Source organism: Sus scrofa, chromosome 4 (genome assembly GCF_000003025.6).
Source record: "Sus scrofa isolate TJ Tabasco breed Duroc chromosome 4, Sscrofa11.1, whole genome shotgun sequence".
Lineage (NCBI taxonomy): Eukaryota > Metazoa > Chordata > Mammalia > Artiodactyla > Suidae > Sus > Sus scrofa.
In genome coordinates, this window is record NC_010446.5 from 86,117,453 (window position 1) to 86,139,715 (window position 22,263).

Here is a 22,263-nt window from a genome sequence, read left to right on the forward strand (position 1 = left end):
AGAAGGGAAAAAAGTACTGTAGAAAAATAATATTATGTATATCAGTGCAGAGAAAAGATATGGAGAAAAAAAATGAGTTCTTTTTAAACTCCCTGTGGTTCTTTAAAAAAGTATTTCTTTTTTTTTTTTTTTGGTCTTTTTAGGGCCACACCCATGGCATATGGAAGTTCCCAGGCTAGGGGTCAAATTGAAGCTGCAGCTGCCAGCCTACACCACAGCCACAGCAACACAGGCTCCAAGCAGCATCTGCATCCTACACCACAGCTCATGGCAACGTCAGATCCTTAACCCACTGAGCAAAGCCAAGGATCGAACCTGCATCCTCACAGATGCTAGTCAAACTGGTTTCCACTGATCCATGATGGGAACTCCAAAAGAGTATTTCAACCAGAAGTAGAAATGGAAATAAAGTAGTCCCAGGTTAACTCATAGATTGTTAATAAAAAAGGAAATGAGTTTCCAACTCTTTTTATTTTCATACATGGTTACTCCATGAAGAAACTGTACCCATACACTTCCTCTGACGATCTGAGAAATCCATAGATTTGAAGAGTCCTCACTCCCCTAGAATAAAGGGAAAGGTTGAACATATTTACAGAGTTCAACTGACATGCTCAAGAGTGCCAGCCTAAGCCGCCAGCCGGTCATGCCCCACCAAACCTGTTTATCATGACCATGTGCATTGAATCAAGGCCCAACTTAGACCTACAAAGTGTGTGGGAGTCCACTTGTCTGAGCTGCCTACCTTATGGAAGGAGAAATGAAGGCAGAGCTAGAGACCCTTCATTAGTCCTCTGGCAAAAATCAGTGGTCTAGCTGGGAATGTTGCAAGAGCCAGAAGGCACCTGTCCCCAGACACAGAGAGGAGGAGGAAAGAGGGAGGCAGGGTGGCAACGAGAGAGAAAGAAAGAGGGAACAGAAAAGGAAGGTGCAGCTCAGGAAAAGGCAGGTGTCTATGCGCTGATCATATCATGTGAGCCTGGCATTCAAAAAGCAGCCCACAGCACTGGGAACTATGTCCAGGCACTTATGATGGAGCATGATAATGTGAGAAAAAAGAATGTATACATGTATGTGTAACTGGGTCACCATGCTGTAGAGTAGAAAACAAATAAAAAATTTTTAAAAATTAAAAAAAAAAAAAAAAAGTAGCCAAGCTAGGTCCTGCAAGAACCACTGTCCTCAGGTCTGGATCCCCCACCTTTATCATAAAACACATCGATGTCCTTGGTCAAGTCGCCTCATCCCTCCTTACTTCACTCTCCTCCCGTATCCTCTAAATTTGTCTCCATTCTGTTTTCCTGCACTTTCACACATGGGGGAGGCCCAACCACTCAAGGCCCCAGGGCACAGGAAGAACAGAATTATCCCTTGCTTCCTGAGTGGTATGGGCAAGGAACTGTCTCCAGTAGACATCTCACAGACAAATCCTAGGAAGGTTATCCCTCAAATTGATGGAGTTGACCTCTGGCAAGGCAATGACCACATGCTAGGTCTTGCCAGGTCCTGGGTGCCCCTAGGAGCAGAAGAGAAGACACACCTCATTTACCCCACCAGTTAAGTCCAGCATTACCAGCACATGCTCTGGAGTCATTCCACCTCAGACTGAGAGAGTTCAGGCAGATCATAACATGGGGTTTGATTTCTTTGTTTCCTCCCCAAGGCAACCTCACCAGAAATGCAGATCAGGCAAAGGAATGTATACTGCTGTTACCAAAAACTACCTGTTTGTTTATTAAGATATGGAGCCTTAACTGTATAACAGGAACTGTGCTCACTGCGGGTGCTAATCTTGGAGCGCTTGGGGCTCGCACCATGGACATAGAGCATGACAAAAGCACAATGACCTACGCACAGTCTACAAGGACTCATGGGAGGACCCGGGGGCATTACTGATGATGGAGCTGCTCCTAGAAGGAAAAGTTTGCCACATGGTGTGGAAAACGGCGAATGCATACAAGGCAGAAGACACACTTCTGAACTATTCTGAGAAGAGTGACAAGTTCAGGGCAGCTGGAATAAAATGCATCCCCTGGCAGTCCAACATAGCCTTTGGTATAACTATCTAGGTGATGGCTTCAGATGGCTTGCCTATGGATGTGGTAACAAAGCATTTAGGGTCAAAAATCAGAACACAAGGCCTGAACCTGAGCCACTTAAACCTTTCAGAGTCACATAGAAAGAGAAATTTAGGAAGAGAAAATAGAGTTGTAATCTGTTAAAATATTTCTGGAAGGACTTCTTAAAGGAACTTCTCCTATAGTGCTCCCTATGAGCCAAGGACAATTCTAAGCACGCTGGGTATACTAACTCCTTTCATCTGTGCAATAACTCTGTGCCGGAGATCTGTTTTTCCTCCTACTTAACAGATCAGGAATGGACACAATGAGTTCAACTAACTCATCCAAGGTTAATCAGCCCATTAATAACAGAGCCAGGACTGGAAAGCCACGTTGGATAGATTCCATCCCCAGTGCTCTTACCACAGTGTTTTACCACCTCCCGTGTGGCACAGGTAGCAAGCTCACCTCCAGAAGGCGAGAGGGACCGGGCAGAGGGGAACAGAGGCAGAAGCCCTGTCACAGTCCCTGTCTCTTCCTGGGCGTAAGGCAGTGCTCCCAGTGAGTACCAGGCAACTTTCCACCATAGAATCTTTTGTACGTGTCAATTCAAAACAAATGGGACAGTTCTGAAAGTTTTAGGTTATGGGTGTTGTCCACCAAAAAGCTACAGGCAAGGGCTACAGACACATCATCAGCTCCCTGTCATCCTACCCTTCTAAGCTCCCAGCTCAGCTGAGCAGCACAGGCTCAAGCCCAGCAAAGGAGCCAGGGCTGCAGCCAGCCTCAAGCTTAGAAGGCAAACCCAGTCACCTGAAATCCCCACCCCCATCCCCAGCCATATCCCTCTTTGTTTTCTATTGTCACATCCTACTTCGGTCTCACAGCAGCTTAATAGCAAAGCATTGGAAATGGGGACAATGTTAACAGATCCCAGCAAAATAGGTGTGAAAGGGGCAGCTGCCAAGCCTCCTTCCACAAGAGCACTTCCCAACAGCCAAAGGTTGGCTCTGGCACCCGGAAGTGGAAGGAAGGTCCAAGCACAAAAAAACCTGACTCCTCACTACCAACCCCAGTCGAGACCCACCCCCCCACTCTATCCCCTGCCCCCCAACCTTCTTCCTGATCTAGGAACCCATATATCAGACCCTGCCATGGTTCATTTCAGCAAAAATCAACCAGCATTCTTCTGACCTGGGGCAAAAAATTCCCTCATTGAGATCCTGAAAAATAACATTACATCATGTTGCCCGTGTCAAGTTTATAAATGGGCCAGGGGGAGGCTGGGGTGTAACCTGACACTATCAAAACACTGGCCCTGGGAGAAGAAAGGAGGCCATTGTTGCAGGCTGTCAGCTCTCCTCTGGCTGAAGGTAAAGTGAGATGAGAGGCCAGGCAGAAAGCAGGCCTCACTCTGTATCCCCTAAGAAGTCAGGCGGTCTCTCCCCAAAATGGCTCTGTTCCTGTGTGCCACCCTCCTTTCTGAAGGTAGATGAGCTAAGTCATTTTTACTCCCAGGCCTCAAAGCGAAGAAGCAGTTAGGAATGGACAGAAAGTTCAGGGGCCACTTTTTTTAGAGAGGGAGGGGCGAGCAGGACTCTCTTCTTTTAACAAACAACCAAGTGGGGAAACTGAGCCCCAGTGATCAGGGGTACACAAGAGTAACAGTTTTATCTGAAAGACTGAAATGAGAACATGGCCAGAAGTTAAGAAAAAAACAGACCTCAGGAAGAGTCAAGTGAACATGCAATCATAAAGCAAGAAATCTTGAAATCTGAGAAAGAGAAGGAAAGAAAAGAAGAGATGAGAAGAGAAGTGAAAAGGAAAACAAAAAAGAAAGAAAAGGAGAGAAGAAAAGAGAAAAGAAAAGAAAAGAAAAGAAAAGGAAAGAAAAGAAAAGGAAAGAAAAGAAAAGAAAAAAGCGTCTCCAAAGGAAAGGCTGAGGTTCAGATCAGGAGACAAAAAAATAGTGACAAAAAGAATGTGGGGAGGATTACAGAGCTGGGACAGACACAGAACCAGCCAAAAGACAAAGTGTTGGCACAAAGATTAAAAACATTTTAATGGATAAAAGGAGAAGAAAAAGGATTTATGGTGAGAGAAAGTTCAGAAAATAGAAAGCGAGACAAATGTAAGCCAGCCTGGCTGGAGACAGAATTCTGCTGGTCAAACATTTAATTTGATTTTCCTTTTCTTTCTTCTCCGTCTCCCAGCTCAGAATGGAAGCACAGGGGAGCATGCAAACGTGCTATCCATGGCAGAAGGTCCAGGAGGGCCAGCCAGCCCATCCCCAGCAAGAGTGTTGCCAGCCCTGCGAGCATCCAGGACAACAACCATAAGGGCCACAGGTGAACCAGAGAACACGAGGCCAGGGTACCGAACCCATCACCTGGATTTCTCCTGGTTTTCTCCTTCTTTCCACCAAATTGTTGCTGATCCTATCATCACTCCAACCAGGAATTTAACCTCTTACAAAAGTTCTCCCCACCCACCCCAGTGCCTCCTGAGCTTAATTCACCAGCAATTAAGAAAGCATATCATCGGGACCACTGGGTTCCTGGTTCCTAAACTCTGCTTTTTTGTTAACCCCACCACATTTTCTCTGGAACACAACAGGGACCCCCTCAACTGAAGTGGAATGGTGCCCTGTGGCTCAAGTGCACCGCCCTTCACAAGGGCTTTCCCACAGAGCCCAGCAACCAGCAACTCTGGTTCAAAGAAGAGAAGGGGAGGGGCCCTGGACCACCCTCCAAGCTCAGGGCTTGCATTTCCCTCACAATCCCAGGCCCTCAAGTCTCTTTCAGGCTTTCAGGCAGGGAGACTGTTATTGGCGCCAGAGTGTGATGCATTAAGGCTTGCTGGCTGATGGCAAGCAGAGAACATGGGAGGGGCTGGGGGGGGGGCGAGCCGGGGAGACAGCTGAGGTGGCAGCCACCACTCGCCTCAGTACAGGACCCGATGAAACAAAAGGAGCCACACAGACGCAGAAGGTGGCGGCCCTTTGACAGAGGGCATCCGTGAACTTGCACCAACCCTTGGAGAACAGGCAACCCCCCCGTGAGATTTCCTACCCCTAGGAAAATGCCTGTACATTGTCTAACTTCCCCCTCTTCTTTTGCCGTATCCCCCAATTAAATTATGTGTCACATTTCACTGAACGGACACTGAGTGCCGGCTGTGTGCCAGTCGCCAGCATAGGTACTGGGAACACAGTGTTAAATAAAAAGCAGAATGGTCTCCACCCCAAACCTGTTTGCCTTCCTTTCCTGGGGCCCGAGGCTCTTACCAAACTCACGAGAGAGGATTTAGGGTTTAGGTAAGACATGGTTCATGGTGATTTGCCCAGACTCCAGTAGAAGTTGAGAGTCTCAGAATACCCAGAAAATCGGGGAGCAGGAGGCCTCAAGGAGCAAGAGGAGAAAGAGAATTTGGAGGGATGAAGGTCAGTTGAAAGGAGGAAAGGAAGGATGCAGGAACCCCCAAAATGGTGATTTTAGGAATCTATCTGCACATTTTTTTTTTTTACATTATTATACATGTTCTGCCATGCTTCGACCCCTCAGGGATAACGTCTCTGATTATCAAGAAGAAAGCACTAGTCCAAAAAAAAGAAAAAATTGCCTAGCATGGTGGGGTTATGGAAAAAAGCCACGTCCAACCAACTCCTGCAATTTTCTGTTTCTTAGAGACTTTGGTCTCTTGCTCTGAACTTCTCACTTTCTCAGAAAAAAAAAAAAAGAAGGAAAGAAAAAAAAAGTTAGTGCTAAGAAAGGCCTTCTGAAAAGTCTGACGCCTCTGTCCCTTAATTTATTTTCTCATTAATGAGTAAAGGGGGGATTTATTGTCTGAAACAATGTCTGTTTCATATCAACTCTTTTTCCCTGTTTTTTCCCCCAGACAGTGGAGCTCCAAAGAGACCGGAGCAGATGTTTTCTATTTCAGGAGAGAAAAGTCTCCCCCAATTCCTGAAAGATTCCTGGAATTCTTATACTTAATAAAAATTAGCTACAGGGAAAGAATCATGAATCATGATTTTGGAGTCCATGAAGCCTCTGGGAGCTCATGTCATGTTCCCCCCTCCTAACCTCCCACCACCCCAAATGCTGCCCATCGCCCACCAGGCTTCATGGGAAAAGCCCTCTGAAAAACAAGGCACCAGGCTCTTCTGGCTGCGCCCACATGCAGCCCTGTATTTCTGATCACAGAAGCCAATCTCTGTGTTATAATCCCAAAAGCTAGAAGAGGGAATCAGACCTGGGGTTTACTCCTGGTTCAGCCTTGGCTTTGGTACTCATTTCAGAAATGCACCACTTCCATTACCTACCTCATCTGTCCAACAGAGTCAGCAGCATCTGACCTCTCACTCTCTTTGGAGTAACGCAAATATGAAATGAGATGTAACTGTGCACTAATAAATTAAATCCTTATAAAAGTGAATAGTATTTGTATTAAAAGCATTGACATCTGGCATTCTGTTGACAAGGACTTGGGGTTAACTAGTACATTTCTGCACATGTGGGTAGGATTACAACTCTCGAAGGCATATACCTCTCGAAGGTTGCCCATCCCTGATCAGGTCCCTTTACCACTCCCAGTAAAGGCTGTTGCATCGCAAGCCTTTAACCATTCGACATTTATTCAATAAACATTTATTGAGCATCTGGCACAGTACTTGGCACACGCTGGGTGCTCAGTAAATGGTTGTTGAATAATGAATGAATGAGTGCCTAATGCAGAGATGAAAAAGACATGGCAGGCTGCCACCAGTCTCTGATCCTGAACCCATATCTGAAATCATTAATGGATTAAGGTGCTCTTCTCTGAAGACCTTGGACCCAGCTCAGAATTCCCAGACTCGGCACACGAAATGAAACCTCTTTGCCATTCTGCACCTAGGCACAGAGATAAAACACATTCTGACCCTGCTTTCATGGAACAAATGAACGAACGGGGGAAAAGGCAGTAAATTAACAAAGGTAACATAGGATATGTTAAGACAGAAGTGCACGAGCCCAGAAGAAGGTCGTGGCACTGAAGGAGGTGGACAAAATGAGAGTTCTCAAACTTACCTTCCCTTTTAAAACGGTACTCCCATTGCCTTTGGAATGGAAAAGCAATGAGATCCTGCTGTATAGCACTGAGGACTTTATCTAGTCACTTATGATGGAGCATGACTATGTGAGAAAAAAGAATGTACATATGTATGTGTGAATGGGTCATCTTGCTGTACAGTAGAAAACTAAGAGAACACTATAAGCCCGCTATCATGGAAAAAAATAAAAATCATTTTTAAAAAATGGTACTCCCTCTAGGTTATTCTTCTGCATCCCTGAGAGTCCTTTTTTCATTCCTTCCCCTACCCAACTTCTATACTTTGGCATTCTAAGGGTCCTACCCTGGTCCTCCTGAATTCTGTGTAGACCCTCTGGGATCATCTTATTTCCTCTTTTACATCAAGCTGATTAACACCAGTCCCTAGCCTGGAACTCTGAAGTTTCAGACAAGTATCTGGTGATAGAAATAAGGAAGAAGAAGACTTTAAGCCTAACTATGAACTGGACTTGTGTTGGCAATATTCACAAAAACAGGGTTCCCTGCAAGAGAACCAAGTTGGGTGAAGTGGGGACAGTATGCCTTCATTTCTGACGGTATTTCCAACTGCCTCCTACTCCTCCACTTGAACACCAGCAGGCTATTCAAATCCTAACTCATGAACTCTCTTCCCCTAACCCTCCTTAGCACCTCTGTTCAGCTTCTAATAATCCTGATATCCTTTAAGCATTACTATTCAAGTCTTCTAAACTACAAATCCTTAGCTTGGCGTAATCTGACCCTGTGATGGCCCCAGTCTCTGGCCACAAAGGTCATGTGACTCCAAGCCTCTGCCCATGGCATGCACCCTGCTGATATGTACCACAGACTCTCTCTTTACTACGCTTTTGCATCCTTTGACATCCAAAAACCCAATTCCAATGTCACTTTGTTTTGTTTTGTTATCTTTTTTTTTTTCTTTTAGGGCCACACCCAAGGCTTATGGAGGTTCCCAGGCTAGGGGTCAAATCGGATCTGTGGCTGCCGGTCTACACACAGCCACAGCAACTTGGGATCTGAGCTGCATATGCAACGTACACCACAGCTCAGGGCAGTGCTGGATCCTTAACCCACTGAGCGAGGCCAGGGATTCAACCTGCATCCTCATGGATCCCAGTCAGATTTGTTTCCGCTGAGCCACGATGGAAACTCCCCAATGTCACTTTGTAATACTTCCCCAGTACTTCATGGCAGAGTTAGTTATGCCATCCTCTGTAAATAAATGATCCTATATGATTCTAAAATTCCTCACTCTCATCAAAAAAATTGTTACACATAAGGCAGTATGAATGTTTATACAATCTGGTTTATGCAAAATTTGCAAGTATCATCGGTTTCCCTGCACAGATAAAGTATTAACTGTTTCATTCATTCATTACATAAATATGAAGCACGTGCCATATGGTAAGGCATGTTCTAGGTGCTAAGCATAAAGCAGTAAGACAGAAGTCTCAGGAGTTCCCTTGTGGTCTAGTGGTTAGGATTCAGAGCTTTTACTGCAACAGTCTGGGTTCAATTTCTGGTCTGGGAACTGAGTGAGATCCCACATCGAGTGGCTGTATGCCATGGCCAAAATATGAAAACAGAAAAAGACAAAGTCTCTGCTATTATGGATCTTATATTTCAGTGGGAAACACAGACAGTGAACAAATACAACATCAGATTACCAGACATCGTAAATTTATTGCAGAACTCATTTACTAGAAAAGATGGAAGACGAGATTTGTTTTAAATAAACACACACAAAAAATAATTCTTGAATAAACGAAAAAAATTTTAAATCCCTTAAAGCTGAAAGGAATTTTGCCCTTCTTCATGCCCTTGTTATCAACATGCTTATTGTTATTATAAGAACGGAGAGTGCAATTGCAGTACATCTTACCAATCCAGGGGAATTAGAGGGTAAGCATAAATTACCAAAAGTATCTGCATTTAAAGAATTTTAGAGAAAAATAAAATTTTTAACCTTTATAAGACATGAACACCAATTGCTAAAAAAACTGTTTCCACAAACAGGCACCACCATACCTACTTTTTTTGAAATGAGTATATGTTGGAATTGGTATTTAAGCAGATGTTGTTCACTTTCTGTAGGCTTTTTTTTTTTTTTTTTTTTTTTTTTTTGTCCTTTCAGGGCCACACCCCCTGCATATGGAAGTTTCTAGGTAGGGGTTGAATCAGAGCTGCAGTCGCCAGTCTACACCACAGCCACAGCAACGCCAGATCTGAGCCTTATCTGCGACCTAAACCACAACTCATGGCAACACCAGATCCTTAATCCGCTAATTGAGGCCAGAGATGGAACTCACATCCTCATGGATACTAGTTGTTTGTTACTGCTGAGCCACAATGGGAACTCCTCAATAGGCTTTTTAAAAGTTTGTTTCTTCGAACTGGTTATATAACCCCCCCAGCAATCCTGAGTATGTTAAACCCAGCACCCTAAGCTTTTAAATGCTCAATATACATTTTTAGTGTAATTGTTATAGTACTGATATGCTTGATCAACTGCTTTTTATGGGAAGATGTTCACAAATCACCAAACATTTTAAGTACCGGAGTATGAGTTGAGAAGACTATGTTATGTCTACTCCTAAAGAAGAGGAAGCTATCAGCACAGCTGAGTAAGAGAGCTGGAGTTCCCACCTCTCTTCCCACCCCAACAGGGGTTAAACTCACATTCCAAAAGACTGGCTCTTCTGTAGGATGCCTTAACCTCTGTTTCAGTCTCAGAAGCTCAGTCGTAGAATTTTTGAGGACCAAAAGCCACCTTTCCCCCAAACACCAAAAGCATTTTCACAAAAATATTCTTCTGCCACATGCTCCCCTCTACTCCTCACACCCACCCCTCCCGGCTCACTCATTCTCAGTACCCTGCTCAGGAGCCACCTCTTCTGAGAACATTCGGTGGCACTCACCCCCACCAAGATGGCGAGGCACCCTCCTAAACACTCTCATAATACTCCATCCGTGTCCCCATCACGGCACTGACACACTGAACTAGGACACTTTCCTTGTCTATTCCCTCGGAATACAAGTTCCTTGAGATCAGGGTCTATGAGGGGATCACTGGTGTCTTCCCAGCCACCATGGCATGGAAGGCACACCACCGCTAGAGAATCAAGGAAGATCTTTCACTTGTCTTCTCCCCTCTTTACTTTTTATTTATTTATTTGTTTGTCTGTCTGTTTGTTTGAGAAACAGGGTAGGAAATTTCAAATGCAATGTAACTAAAAATGCAGCATTTCATAAATGAAAAAACTAGATCCTTCACATGAGGAGGTCATAGGGAAAGCCTCAAAGGAACAAGCCCAGCTCTACATCAAGACATATTTTTGGCTTATTACTTAGAATTCTTCCTATTAAAATTTAATGCAGTCTTCTCTAGCAGTTCATTTTGTCTGCCAAGTCCTTTATGACTATTTTGATAAGTTATTTATTACCTATGGATGCCACAGTGATAAGCAGATAGCATAAGCAAGAGCTCAGGGGACAGAGAGAAAGGGCCACGTCCACTCCTGATCAGTTGAGGCTAAATTGTTAGATCCTATGACAAGCCATTATCACCAAGCACTGGCCTGAATGACAGAGCATCCTGGTACCCAGTAGGCACTCAATACATGTAACAAATGAGTGAATGAACGAGTATCAGGGTGGAAGGGGCCCCAGAAGGCAAACTGTAATCCTAAGAGTGGTGGGACCACAGCGCAATTGGGATGGACACTGATGGATAAGAAAGCAAGCGGTTTTATACAGAGCAGCCTGGTACACCCTCTGTCCCCCTCAGTTTCCTCATTTCTAAAATGGGAATGATAATAGACTTAAATGAGATAATGAACAAAGTGCTTTACACGATGTCTGGCAAACACTGTGTGCTTAAAATTACTATGCTATTATCTCAGAGGCACAGTTCAGTCACTAAAATGAAAAGCACACCAAACTGAGCTTTCAGTAGATGTAGTAGGAAACACTCTGAATCAAGGAAGTAGAATATGCAGGTCTTCTCCATACAATCTGTCACCGGAGAAGAAAGGGATTTAGGGTAAAGAAACCACACCTGAAATAAACTCTGCAGTTTGTTATCTAAAAAGAACCCACTACCTTGCACAACTTCTAGACTACCGCTTAAAAACAGGTATTATGTTGAATTACACAAAGACTTCGTGAATCTTTCTGTATATATTTGAGGATCCATATTTTCACATAATGGAATTGCTTACAATGGGACTATCCCTTACCCAGATATAAATATATTGGCATCGTGATGGTCCCCATGCTACACTTGGCCAATCCCTCTACGTCAGTCACATTATTCTTCTCTAATTTTAGTTTCAATGTTTCAGGCATGGGACAGAGCTAAACTTTCTCCACATTCTGTTTAACTTAGGCAGTTATTCAAAATTCCTCTCTTCTGCAAGCATCCACTCTGAACTTGGCTTAAAGAGAAAGAAGGAAAGCAAACAGAGAAAAAAGGAAAAATGGGCGTGGGGGGGGGAGAATAAACTTTTAGCCCTTTATGCATGAAAAGAAATAAATGCTGCTTTCCTGGCCTCATTATTTTTACTCTGTTCCTAGCGGCTCCTTTTAGAAAATAATCGGGGGGCGGGGGTGGAGTGGGTTTGGAAGAAGAAAGTAAAGAGATGGAAGATAAGGAAAGTAGGGGGAAAAAAAACAGCTGTGGAAGAAAAGAAGGACGCGAAGAAAGGGGAGCTGAAACCTGACACTCAGGAACTCAAGACGTCTCTGAACTGAAAATTTGCCAGCCTGGAGAGGCAACTGGTTCTAATCGAAGCCTTCATTAATGCTTCATATGCTCAGCCCCTAATTTACAGCCATTTAAAAGCAAACATTCTACAAGTACCTTTGGGGACCTCTGAGGATGGAAAGAAATCGTCGAGAAATTAGGAACCTAGAGCTCCCCTCGAAGGCAAGAGCCCTTTCGTGCAGGTGAGCGATTCGGCACCTTTGTTTCTGTCTAGATGGGGCTTTGGGGGAGGAGGCGTGGGGTGGACTGGAAGTGACACACAGCCGGTCAGAAGCTGGGGGTGATGGAAAGGGTTGGGGTGCTTAGATACGTGTGCAGACATATGGACGCTTTGTGTCTGGGGGACTTTAGGACACGTATAAGTTGGCGGACGGGTACAGAGCTAAAGACAGGGGACTCTTTCCAAACAGCCAGATCCTTGTCCAAGCAATTAAATAAAAAGAACATCAAAAACATAAAATAAAATTTAAAAATCCCACTAAAACAATCCTTGCTGAGTGGTTTCCTGGAGTGTTAAAATAGAGATCAATTTTTTAAAGGACTTAGAGACTGTGCCATAACCCTGAACTTCACCCTAGGCTGCAGATACTGAAACCTGGCTGAGGGGGAAGGGTGGCTTGGAGGGTGGCAAGCCTTTCTCCTAGGCTTTGTTTCTCCTCAGCCCATAACCTGTGTGCACCGTGAAGCACTAACTGGGCCTGGGAACTGGTTAGGCAGCTTTTCTCCCAAGGTCACAATGAATAATCAATCAGTCGAAGCACAGGAGTCCCTGGAGTCCCCAAAAGAAGACTCGAACTCCCTCTCCTCTGGCAGGAGGAGGGAAACGGGGAAAGAAAGGGAGGCTCAACAGATTACCTTTTTAACCAGCAACTTTACCTAAATGGATTAATACTGAGGATTAACTTTCACAGGGCCACAGAGCTGGATCGCCACGGTTGGGGGTGCAAGGTGGAGTGGAAGCTGGCTGGGCTCTCAGGCTCTCAGCCAGGACCGGGGAGGAGCAGAAGGCGGTGTCTGGTCCGAACTAACTTTCCTCTCTAAGCCCTTCTCCCTACAAGGAGCTCTAAGGAAAACTGATTCCACAGGCTAAGGCACCTCCTCTTCAGAGTATCCCATATAGGATCATCAGGGAAATAAGCAAGAGCTCAAGCTCGAATGGAGGTAGGTGGCTGGGTGGGAAGCCACGGGGTCAGGGAGATGCCACACCTTGTCCTGTTCCAGGAGCCCCACCCCTTCCTCCCACAATTAAAAGCCCACAGACACCCTAACTCCCACCTCCTCCAGAAAGAGCACTTCCATGCCCCTCCCAATGGTGAGGTACAAACCCCACCACGAAGGTTCTTTTTCCCACTTTCCCATCAAGTGTGGCAAAAATCTCTGTCATCTTTACAGTGGACTCACCTGAAAGTGAATGGGGCTTCCTAGGAAAACCCTAGTAACTACAGATTCAAAGTCACAAAGAACTACAGACAAAATTGCCTTCCTCCTCTCTCTCCTTTGTTTTGTTACAATCATAGGCGTTTTCTTAGCCCAAGGACCCTAGCGGTGACTGCTATGAGAGAGTGAAGCTGGTAAATTCACCTCTACACCTGCTCTTCTGAGGGCAGAGGAATCCCTGACCTGTATGAAATACAAGCCATTCTTCAGCTGTGAAGATCCTAATCACTGATCCATCAAAAGGGATCTGTTTGGATAATTCCAGTCTTGGATCAACCTGGATCCACCAAGTTCACTGTGTGACTAGAAGCCAACATTTATAAGATGGCCAGACCACTCCAAGGATGGAATCAGTGGCTGAGAAATACAGTAGAGGAACTAGCCCACCGTGGATGAGTGGACTAGCCCAATGCTTTAACCAGTTAAGCTCTGCTGCTTTCAATAGGCAGGGTGGTATCCCAGTCAAAGTGCCAAAAGCCCTATTTGCTTTCTGTGTCAAGAGAGGCAACTTTAGTTAAAAAGCAGAACAGATTGGGTCCTTAATATTTTCATCATTTCACTCTAACATTACAGTGACGATGTATCTTGGATTTTTTTTTAGGACTGTCCTGACTCGAATATTCTATTTGAATTTTCCCATAATTATACTTAAAATGATCAGGCCTCGGAGTTCCTGTCGTGGCTTAGTGGTTAACAAATCCAACTAGAAACCATGAGGTTTCAGGTTCGAGCCCTGGCCTCGTTCAGTGGGTTAAGGATCTGGCGTTACCATGAGTTGTGGTGTAGGTCGAAAACACGGCTTGGATCCTGTGTTGCTGTGGCTATGGTGTAGGCCGGTGGCTACAGCTCCAATTACACCCCTAGCCTGGGAACATCCATATGCCCTGGGTGCGGCCCTAGAAAAGACAAAAAAGACAAAAAAAAAAAAAAAAAAAAAAAATTATCAGGCCCAGAGTTCCCATTGTGGCGCAGAGGTAATGAACCCAACTAGTTTCCATGAGAATGTGGGTTTGATCCCTGGCTTCACTCAGTGGGTTAAGGATCCGGTGTTGCCATGAGCTGTGGTGTAGTTCCCAGACGCAGCTCAGATCTGGCGTTGCTGTGGCTCTGGCGTAGGCTGGTGGCTACAGCTCCAATTAGACCCCTAGCCTGGGAACCTCCATATGCCGTGGGTACAGCCCTAGAAAAGACAAAAAAAGAAAAGAAAGAGCACAGAAGATTTTCAAGAAAAGGGAAAAAAAAAAATGGGGGCAAGGGAGTTGCCCAAAGTCTGCTTTTTGCTTAGCAAGCCAATAGGCAAAATAAAATGAAAAAGAGACACATGTGAGGATTTTTCCAGCCTTCTTAACTTCCGAGGTAGGGTGCAGCTCATCGAGTCTCCGTGTCCCTAAGCATTTCTTGCATGGCAAGAAAGACAAGTGTCCTTCCCATCACCAGCATCCCAAATGGATTCCCTGTTATCCCCATCACAGGCCTCTGCCCCTCCCCTGACCCTGAGGGACAGTCCCACTCCAGGCAGCTTTTGTACGTCTCAGCCCTCACAAGAAAAATGATGGGTTTGAACTATTAACCCTTTCCCAGAAAGAACTGAAATTAAGAAGAGGCCACTGACAACATATTCACATGGGAATACTGTAAAAAATAAATAAATAAATAAGCTAAATATTCACCCAGCAGTTCCAGACTTGCCTAAAAAAAGAGAGGAAAGAAACAGAAATGGAGGCAGAAGTGTCCAAAGTAGAAAAAGACAGGGGTCAAGCTCAGAATCTATTAAGAATTACACACTTGAGGGAAAACTGGAATTCACATTGGCATCAGAGGTGGGCAAGGTTGGGGTAAAAGGGTCGAGTTGGACAGGAGATCTGTAGGGAGAGATGGAAAGGGGAAACAAACAAACAAACAAACAAAAAATCATACAAATGAGGCTGCTGACTCTTCTTTGCTAAATAATCAGGGCGGGGGAGGAAGCAATGAAAAATGGAGTCGGATGTAAAAAAGTACCACTGTGTCTGCGAAACACAGACTGGGATTCAAATTCGAGCCCTGTCACATACCTGTTGAATAACCTCGGGCAGGTCACTTTACCTTTTTGAGCCTCCATTTCTTTTTATGTGAAAGGGGGATAATGATACCTCTCCTTCCTTCCTCCAGGTGGTTGTAAAGGTCAAATCTGATCATATAAATGAAATGTGCTGTAAACTCTACGGTACTACACAAATGTCAAGCTATTTTAGGTAGGAGACTCTTAATGAAAAATGTAGCTGCCCAGGTAGCCCTTCAAAAAGTCAAGAAGGATAAAAGGGGCAGAACAGAGCTGGGAAGGGTGAAGTCTGTTGCCCAGAAAGGATCTAAACCAATGACAAAACCATGATCTGGTTTTCCAAGGACTCTTCCACATACTGAGGGCTCCGGTCATTACTTGACACTAGTTTGTTCATCAGAAAACTCTAGGAAATAAATCAGTTCACCCCCAACAGACATCTTTTCTAGCTCTAAGTGTACGATGAGCATCTGTGTGGGCTGGAGGGGAGAGCTGCCCAAAGAAGCCACAGACAATGGAAGGCAATGGCTTAGGCCCTCCACCTTCTGCATCTGTCCCCATCTCCCTCTAGTCTGAATTTCACCAGCTCTGGGCTCTACCTGCAGGAAGGGAGGATAAAAGGAAAAGAGAGGAAAAAAAAGGGAACCATATTCTTATTTCAGTAGTCAGGTTAAACAAACAAGCACATGCCAAAAGCCCAAGAACTGGGGACCCTACAGAAAAGTATGGCAGCAATCCAGTTCAATTTCTTAAAAGGCCAAGGCTTCTTCAGGCCCCAGAATCATATGCTGCAAACTGTTCTGAGGTATCACTTGCTCACAAGATGCCCCCAAAAGAATGACTTTGAGAAGCCATTCTTGGAGTTCCCATCGTGGCTTAGTGGTTAAAGAATCTGACTAGGAACCATGAGGTTGTGGGTTCGATCCCTGGCCTTGCTCAGTGGGTTAAGGATCCGGCATTGCCATGAGCTGTGGTGTAGGTTGCAGACGTGGCTCGGATCCCGCATTGCTGTGGCTGTGGTGGAGGCCAGTGGCTACAGCTCCAATTCGACCCCTAGCCTGACAACCTCCATATGCCTCAGGAGCGGCCCCTAGAAAAGGCAAAACACAAACAAACAAAAAAAAGAACTCATTCTTAAAGGTCCTAAAACGTAGAAGAAACTTAATAAATTCATGGAGGAAAAGCATACAGCAGGTCTTGGCTTCAAGGCCACAACTTCAGAATCATCATAGCTGGGGATATCCAAATGGGTGGAATGGTCCCTTAAGGTCATATAAAGAATTGAGACATTCTTGCTCTTTGGCTAATACACTTGGAAGTATGGTGGACAATCATCTCTATGGCCCCCAAAACTCCGCTATGATAATGCCATTCCAACAAACAAGATTATTCCACCTTTTCAAAGACCTATGTTGTATTTTCCAGCCACTAAGCTCTGATGTCTCTATCTACCTTCTAAGGAGAAGACCATCCTTTTAGAAAACCATCAACTCTGTTCTCTCCACAAAAGACAGGGAAAGGGGAGGTTCTTCCTAAGCAGGCCCTCAAGGGGCCATGGAAACCCACCCCAGATGAAGGAATAAGATGTAACTGGTAGTACACAAAAAGTCGACAGGACTTGAAGCCATGTTTTCAAAGTTTTTAACTTCAATAACCATCCTCCAAAAGAAATCTTACACTATTGAGCAATTTATAAAACAAAACAAAGACCACCGAGAGCTCTTAAATTTCAAAGAATGGGTCCAGAGCATGCCTTCCTTGAATGCCCAGAACTGAAAGGTACACAAGCAAAAATAAGTCACTGATCCAATTCAGGAGACCCAGTCTTACATCCCAGCTGTGCCACTCATTTCCTATGTGGCCTTAACCAAGATACTAAACTTCTCTGAGCCTCAGGTTCCTCCTAGATGATAATCATCATCGTCGTCATCATCATCATCTTATTATTATTATTTTAAAGTTGAGCAACATAAGAATTAAAAAGAAGCTCAGGAATTAGTATGGAAACAAAATTAAAGCTGAATAATAGGAGTTCCCGTCGTGGCGCAGTGGTTAACGAATCCGACTAGGAACCATGAGGTTGCGGGTTCGGTCCCTGCCCTTGCTCAGTGGGTTAACGATCCGGCATTGCCGTGAGCTGTGGTGTAGGTTGCAGACGCGGCTCGGATCCCGCATTGCTGTGGCTCTGGCGTAGGCCGGCGGCTACAGCTCTGATTCGACCCCTAGCCTGGGAACCTCCATATGCCGCGGGAGCGGCCCAAGAAATAGCAACAACAACAACAACAACAAAAGATAAAAGATAAAAGACAAAAAAAAAAAAAAAGCTGAATAATAGAGGTAGAAATAACAACACTTTAATTCTCAAAACACTATCATGTAGTTACTATCACCCCTATCTTATACATGAAGAAACTAAAGCTGAAAAGTTAAATGCTATATCTAAAATCTAAAACAGAAGCTTCCGTTCCACACACAAGTGCTCCTTCCTCTAGATTCAAGTTCCTCCCATGTCATGGGCAGGTCCATCATGACTCTGGTGATAGTCAACATCATTAAAAAAAAAAAATAGCACACAGTAAAAACAGGTCATAAAAATGAACCCACATTGGAGTTCCCGTCGTGGCGCAGTGGTTAACGAATCCGACTAGGAACCATGAGGTTGCGGGTTCGGTCCCTGCCCTTGCTCAGTGGGTTAAGGATCCAGCGTTGCCGTGAGCTGTGGTGTAGGTCGCAGATGTGGCTCGGATCCCGTGTTGCTGTGGCTCTGGTGTAGGCCGGTGGCTACAGCTCCGATTCAACTCCTAGCCTGGGAACCTCCATATGCCATGGGAGCGGCCCAAGAAATAGCAACAACAACAACAACAACAACAACAAAAGACAAAAAAGACAAAAGACAAAAAAAAAAATGAACCCACATGCCAATGAAACAGAAGATATATCCAACTTTTCCCTTGTATTTGTTCTTGATAACTCAATCTAACAGTAAAACTGAGCCGAAACAACTTTCTTTTCCTGAGAAATTCTACTTTCTCTTTTTCTAATATGCGTGGAGGGTGCCAAAATGAACTCCACCAAAGCCCTAAAAATTATAACCTTTGGAGCTATCCTGTCACCTGTATTTCCCTAGAATGTATTCTTCCTAGCTAGTCCAGGCTGGGTGTCTCTTCCTGTCATTTTTTTTCTTATGAGCCCATTTGCAAGGACAGGGTCTAACTCTGTGTTCTTTAGAGCACCTTTCCTGATGCTGTTGATTAGCACTAAACAATAATGATGTTCCTAATAATGGCTGTCCATAATCATAACCATGACCATCATCACCATCAATAAATCCCACCGGCGGTTTCCTGAAGCCAGTGAATATACGATGGTGGTATCAGTTTGGAGATCACCTGCTTAAAAGTGAAGCTGAGCTGGGTGGTGACAATAAGCAAATGAATCAGCAATAACAACATGCCAAAAGTGGTGATTAATAAACGGATCCTCTTCCCCTTAAAAAAAAAAAAGACTCCAAAGTCCTCATCTAGGCAGGTAACTGACCTTGTATTCCATTAAGGCTGCTCAGTCTCAGCTTCAGGAGACATCATTCATGTCATCCTCTACTGCTTTACCGCCAGCTTGCCACCATGGGACCATTACTGAAAATTGTTCTATTGGCACTGCGCACTTGACTCCCCGGTGCCATTTGCCAAGGGCGCTGCTTAGGTTTCCAGGCATTTTTTTTTTTTTTTAAGAGAATCATGTTCGAGTTTACAGGGGTGAGCAAAGGAAGTTCTGAGCCGCACTGACCCCATTCCATTGAGGGCAAGTCTACAAGGCATAAATCCCATGGATTCCCACTTCCCCTACAGAAAGGGCATGTTTAGAATCAGAAAGTTTTCTCTGCTGCTGGAAACACTATAATATGACTTTGGGGACATGCCTGGTACCAGAGGAAGCCTTTTCCAAACCCAAACTATAGAGTAGAACAGGGATAATAAAATTATAGCAGAAGCCAGGCTTCTAGGTGCAGACAGTATAGTTGAAACGAGCTCTGAAGAGACACTTGTTTTATATTTATATGCCACTTATTAATTAATCATAATTCTGGGATTCAGTGTCCTAATCTGTGAAATTAAATGGTTAGATTAGATGTGTGTTGTCCAATATAATATGGTAAACCACTAGGTACACATGGCTCTGGAACACTTGAAATGTGGCTAATCTGAGGTGTGCTCTAAGGGTAAAATACACAGACGATTTTGAAAACAGTGCCAAAAAAGAATGTAAGAATCTCAGTAATTTTTACATTGATTACATGTTAAAAAAAAATACTTTGAAATGTACGTCTGAAAATCAACTTCATCTGTTTCCTTTTGTTTTTGTTTGTTTGTTTGTTTGGTTTTGCTTTTCAGGGCTGTACCAATGGCATATGGAAGTTCACAGGCCTACACCACAGCCACAGCAACACAGGATTCAAGCCACGTCTACAACCTACACCACAGCTCACAGCAAGGCCAGACCCTTCACCCACTGAGCAAGGCCAGGTATCAAATCCACATCCTCTTGGATACTAGTTGTATTTGTTTCTGCTGAGCCACAACGGGAACTCCTCACCTGTTTCTTTTTACTTTTAGAACATGTTCATCAAGAATCCCAAATTTTCTATTGAAATTTCTTTTGCTCACAGCCGGACTAGATGATCACTAAGTCTCTTGCAGCTTTAACATTCTGTTTCATTTTGTCCTTCTGAGTGACTTTCCCACAGTAAGTTGTTAGCAGAATAGAATATAAATCAATTTCCTTACAGAGACACAATTCCTTTATCTCTAAAATGGGGGTAATCACAAACTTTGATGTGAGAGGAAATGGAAAAATGATTTGAAATTAAGAAAGTGATATGCAAATTAAGTTTTTATAATTATCACACTATACTATGAGTTCCAGCCACCTGGAAGGACAGGTGTAAAAAATGGACAAAGGAAGAAAAGTCAGATTCTTTCAAAGGAGAGAGCACCGGCCGGACCTAGGTGTCACCAAGCCTACCAAGCCTACAGGCAGATAGGAACCGTGAGAGAATCGGAATAACCATCTGGAGAGCAGAGAAAGACCTGGAGCCCTCAGGCGGAGCCAGGGGAAAAATCAAGATAGTAACAGTAAGTGCCTGCTTTGGGTGTGAAAAGCACCTTGGTCCCCAAGCCCAAAGAACTTTATGCTTCACAGGGGACAAGACCGAGTTTTTGACCTAATAAAAGCTAGAAAGAAAAAAAAAAATTAGCAATATTTTTACAAACTAGTGGCTATTTGTTCATTATTTTTAACCCTGCCAACATCTTTTAGAGGTACGCCAAATACCCACATTTTTGCAGATTAAAAAAAAAACAAAAACAAAAAATAAAAACCAGAAGTTAAGTAACTTGCCCTGGGTCATGTAACTGGTAACCACGGAAGCTGAAATTCACACTCATGTCTCCCTACCTGATTAATTCTTCCTATCAGGAAAAAAGCAGAGAAAACATGGGCAGACTTAGTATTTCTAATCTTTAAGGGAACAGCTTAATTCTTCTCCAGGAGCCCCAGAATCTGGGGTCCCCCTAACATTTGGAAAATAGACGTGCTCTCACCACCGTCCAAAGTTAACAAGATAACTGTGTCTGGATCTATAAATAGGTGGGCTGGGCTTTAAAGAATGTAAGGCTTGTATGGTACAAATGCTGGGAAGGTACTGTACGAGTTCCCAGCATGGGGAGAGGGAAAGAGAAACCTATCACACGTGAGAGCTCACAAGAACCCAGGAGGAGTTGTCATCGTCAGCAAGACCAGTGAGGCAAGGAAGAGGGAGAGGACAGGCGTGCTGCGGGAAAGAGGGATGGCACGGTAGGAAAGAGGAGGCTGCCGAGGGGCAGAATCCAAAGCCCTGACTGCCTACATCCATAAACCCTGTACTGCTTTCCAACTTACGATGTGGAGGGGCCATGCCAATCCCAGCATGGTCATCACCTTCATTCTCCAGGCTAGCCTCTACCCCAGAGCCTCCAGGGCCAGCTCCAGGAGGGCAGTGAGAAACAGTGATCACAACCATGGCCTCCCCTTCTCCTTTTTCCTTTCTCAACAGACCAGCAACTTTGCAAACCCTGGAGAATTAAATAGCCAGTCAGGGATGATCAGAACTTTGGACAGACTATGGCGGAAGATAATATAAGAAAGGGAATGTAGGAGTAGGAGTTCCCATTGTGGCTCTGCGGGTTAAGAACCCAACTAGCATCCATGAGGATGTGGGTTCAATCCCTGTCCTCGCTCAGTGGGTTAAGGATCTGGCGTTGCCACAACCTGCAGCATAGGTGGCAGATGCTGCTAGAATCTGGTGGTGTTATGGCTCTGGTGTAGGCTGGCAGCTGCAGCTCTGATTCAGCCCCTAGCCTAGGAATTTCCATATGTCAAAAGCATGTCCCTAAAAAAGATTTAAAAAGGGGGAAAAAAAAGAAAAAAAAAAAAAGGAGATTGTGTGTGTGTGTGTGTGTGTGTGTGTGTGTGTGTGTGAGTGATTGGGTCACTTTGCTCTACAGCAGAAATTGGCACAAAATTGTAAATCAACTACAATTTTAAAAATGGATGGAGTTCCTGTCATGGCTCAGCAGAAATGAATCTGACTAGTATCCGTGAGGACGCAGGTTCAATCCCTGGCCTTGCTCAGGGGTTTAAGGATCCAGCATTGCCGTGAGCTGTGGTGTAAATTATAGACAGGGCTTGGATCCCGCGTTGCTGTGGCTGTGGTATAGGCCAGCAGATACAGCTCAGATGCAACCCCTAGCCTGGAAACCTTTATATGCTACGGGTGTGGCCCTAAAAAGCAAAAAAAATAAGGAGAAAAAAAAAAGGAACTTTGGATGGAC

General features: G+C 44.4%; 1 protein-coding gene and 1 long non-coding RNA gene across 7 annotated transcripts in view; one reads left to right on the top strand and one right to left on the bottom strand.

Annotated features, from left to right (window-relative positions):
• Positions 1-22,263, bottom strand: part of PBX1 (PBX homeobox 1) — a 345,739-nt gene that overhangs the window by 292,863 nt on the left and 30,613 nt on the right. The gene's annotated exons all lie outside the window — the stretch shown is intronic.
• On the top strand, positions 11,962-13,881 carry LOC110260303. 2 transcript variants are annotated; one of them, XR_002343369.1, is made up of 3 exons: positions 11,962-12,098; positions 12,828-13,077; positions 13,434-13,881. It is a non-coding gene; the product is annotated as an uncharacterized LOC110260303 (long non-coding RNA). The 2 variants fall into 2 exon arrangements; XR_002343368.1 differs by having other exon boundaries at positions 11,985-12,098; positions 12,959-13,077; positions 13,434-13,572.